Genomic DNA, 3,477 nt, shown 5'->3' on the forward strand with positions numbered 1-3,477 from the left:
GGCAACCCAACCTGATTTATCCGAAATGACCCTGGGTCACTAAGGAACAGACACGTGTCCAATGGTCAGATTTCAAACACACGCGACAACATAGCTTGGCCTACAAGTCATGCTGACTCATCCAGCTCTGGATAAGATTTGCTCTCATTGTCTTCGCTCGAAGACATAGGATTTGGTTGAGCATCACTTCAGTCACTCTGACTTTGTTCACTTGGACCCCACTTAACAGTACAGTGGTTCCTATGACTCAACAAAGAAGAAAAGGAAACTACAAAACAACTATGTCTTCGCACTCCATAGTCTTCACGCGATGTCTTCTCCCGTCATAGTCTTCAATGTGAATGTCTTCACAAACCACCATTGTCTTCAATGTCTTTAACATTTTTAGGAGTCATCTCTGGTAGGTAAACTGAATCAATATGGGACTAGTACATGTGTTATCCTGCAATTTTCAGAAACACATTAGTCCCTCAACCAAGTTTGTCGTCAATACTCCAAAACCAACTAGGGGTGGCACTACATGCACTTACAATCTTCCCCTTTTTGGTGATTGATGACAAACTGGTTGAGGTTTTCAACGGGGATAAAAGTATGTGAAAGTTTTGGTGTTGTGAGTATATTCATACATAAAACGAGGCTCCCCCTGAAGATGTACAAATAGATGATTTGCGTTTGAATGCAAATGCACAAGGCAGGTTTTGCTTTGTGGAGGCCATCATCAAAGTGTGAAGACAATGCATTATGCATATAAGTAAGTAAAGAAGATAATGATATGCATCATGGAAAATGGACATCTGCAGAATGACTTCAAGCGGGATTTATCATCGCATCACAAAATAGCAGATAAAGTAGCAGATGACCATCAAATTTAAGTGTTACAACTCAGAGAACAAAATGTATCAAAAGACGAGAGTTTTAATACTCGGCAAAAGTAATGTAGCCAACCATAAGGACCCGTTTGAAGACTATCAACCCATATGCTTCTCCCCCTTTTGTCAGTAATGACCAAAAAGGTTTGAAGACATAGAGCATCTACTCTTTCCCAGAAGGAGCAGATGGAGGAGCAGGGTCATTGGTGGAGTTTGGGGGTGCAGAGGGGCCTGGTGTAGTGTCGTTACACACCGAAGTGGTAGTTGGTGAAATAGCATCATCTTCGTCATCAATGACTCTAGCATGTAGAGTTGCCGCTGAGGAGGAGTACTCAGAGTCTTCGAGTGAAGGAGTCCGACGCAAGACAACATTCCTAGGAGGAGTGGAATCAAATTTGAATCTCTCTGTGAAGCCATGTTGCTGAAGATCATCTTCAGAACTGAGTAAAATTAAAGTCTTCTATGACCATCGACAGGTTTCATGAGTGAAAAATGCATTCCTGGTGGCTAGATTATGAATGCGATTAACATGCACCAAGAGACTCTGCATCTGACGCTTGGGCGAGTAATGATGCTTATCTTGTTTCTGATGCAAGGCCATGAGAACCTCTCGGTCATTGAGTACACGAGATCTCTTCCGAGGCCGTTGAGCAATTGTGCTTTCAGTGGCTTCAGTACGGGCACGATGAGGTGCACGTGTATTTCCAGCCAAAGGATAAACACGAGTGGCAGCATGAACTCCTTCAATAAGTTGAGTGAAGCTTTGACGATCGATGTTGTGAAGATAAATTGGCTCCTTGGCAGGCTCTGGGTATATGACTTCAACAAACATATCCACCTATGGCAGGAATATGAGATGGTTGCACGCAGAGGGCTGATAGTTGATAGCAGAGTGAAGCTTGATAAGACGCATTACCCATGGAGCATAGAACTTCAGACCTAATATATTAGAGCCAGATGCAGCAAGTTGTCGGATGAAGAAATCCTAAGCATTGAAGCTGATGCCATTGAGAATATAGAAAAACAATGTCTTCATTGAGCCTTCAAGCTTTGCTGCAGAAGAATGTCCTTTGATGGGCCATAGAGTTTGCCTTGTCATATGATAGATGGTGCGAGGCAGATACTCTAGGTCTTCAACAAAGAATTCCTTTGGATATTCAGCATCTTGTGGCAGTGGCTTCATCATGCTCAGCATTTGGCTCATATTGGGCTCAGGCTTCTGGAATATGCTCTCTAAAGCATTGCAATGAAACTGAGAACCAAGTTCATAAAGTTCACCTGGAGTGGGCAGGGTAGTAAGCTCAATGATATCGAGAGCTTTGGCTTCATGGTGTACATTGCATGTCATCCACTCAAGGACCCAAGTTTTCGTATCCCTGTTGTAGCTGTGAATGTGAAGTGTAGCATAGAATTGTAGAAGAAGCTCTTCATTCCAATTTTCTTTGTCAGTCACAAACTGCAGAAGGCCAGCATCTCTGAAGCAGTCTAGGGCTTCTTCCAAGCATGGCAGTCCAGTAATGGCTTCATAGTCTAAACTGCACTGTTGATAGCTCCAGAACCGGTCAGATGAGATTCTTGGCCTTGAATATGGGTTCTTGGCACTATCAAAGAAGGTGTTCTATTCAATGAAGCCATTTACATTGAACGATCTTAGCGAAGATGCAGTACCTGGAAACCTTGGCAGCCTTGGTTTTGGCTTCTGGACCCGAGGCCTGTGCTCCACATGATAATCAAATTGAGGTCCGGGAGCAGGCGGATGAACCAGAACAGGCCATCGAACAGTGACAAGCTCGCCTTAATAAAATGCTTGCTCAATGGTGTGAGGCCTTGGAGGCAGTACAGGAGCAGTGGCATTGACATGGGCTTCAGACTCCACATTGGTTTCAGACACCATATTCACTGAAGGCGCCATATTAGCTTCACCCATGACAATGTCATTGGCTTCAGTAGTGTTGTTGGTGGCCGCCTCAGTATTTTCAACCTCCACTTCAGGAGCTGGAGGGTCGGGCACAGACTCGTTCTCCTCGAGAACATTTTCTTGATTGGCGGGGGTGTGACAATTGGCTCTTCTCTTATTTCTTCTTCATCGTCTGATGCAGCCGGAATGTCTTCAGCAGCCTTGGCTTCAGACGCAGGAACCGTCGCAGAAGGATTCTCTTCAGGGAACACTTGACGTGCCACTCAGCTGGATTGTTGTGAAGTTTCCTCTAGGATGGTTGACATGGAGACTGATGTCCTGAGGCCTTTGCGAAGCCGTTGGAACACGGGCGACGCCTTTTGTGATGGTGTGGTCTCCATGTAATTGTCGTCATTCACCATTGGGCTGGTGACTTGTCCTGGTGGAGTAAGGGGTGTTGCACCTTGAACTGGGTTTCTTCTTGCGGGCGCTCAACCCATGAATCATCCTGGGCAATGGGCGTCAATGGAAGACGAATGCTGATGTATTCGCTGCTCGTTGGAGCAGGCGATGATACCAACTGATGTTCTAGTTGAGGAAGGACTTCATCATCTTCAACATTGTCTTGCGGACCAATGTCTTCAGCTGTGGAGGGGTCAATAGCGGGAATATCTGCAGCTTCAGGAGCCTCTGTGTAAGCAGGCTCGTGAA

The sequence above is a fragment of the Triticum dicoccoides genome, chromosome 2B (genome assembly GCF_002162155.2).
Source record: "Triticum dicoccoides isolate Atlit2015 ecotype Zavitan chromosome 2B, WEW_v2.0, whole genome shotgun sequence".
Lineage (NCBI taxonomy): Eukaryota > Viridiplantae > Streptophyta > Magnoliopsida > Poales > Poaceae > Triticum > Triticum dicoccoides.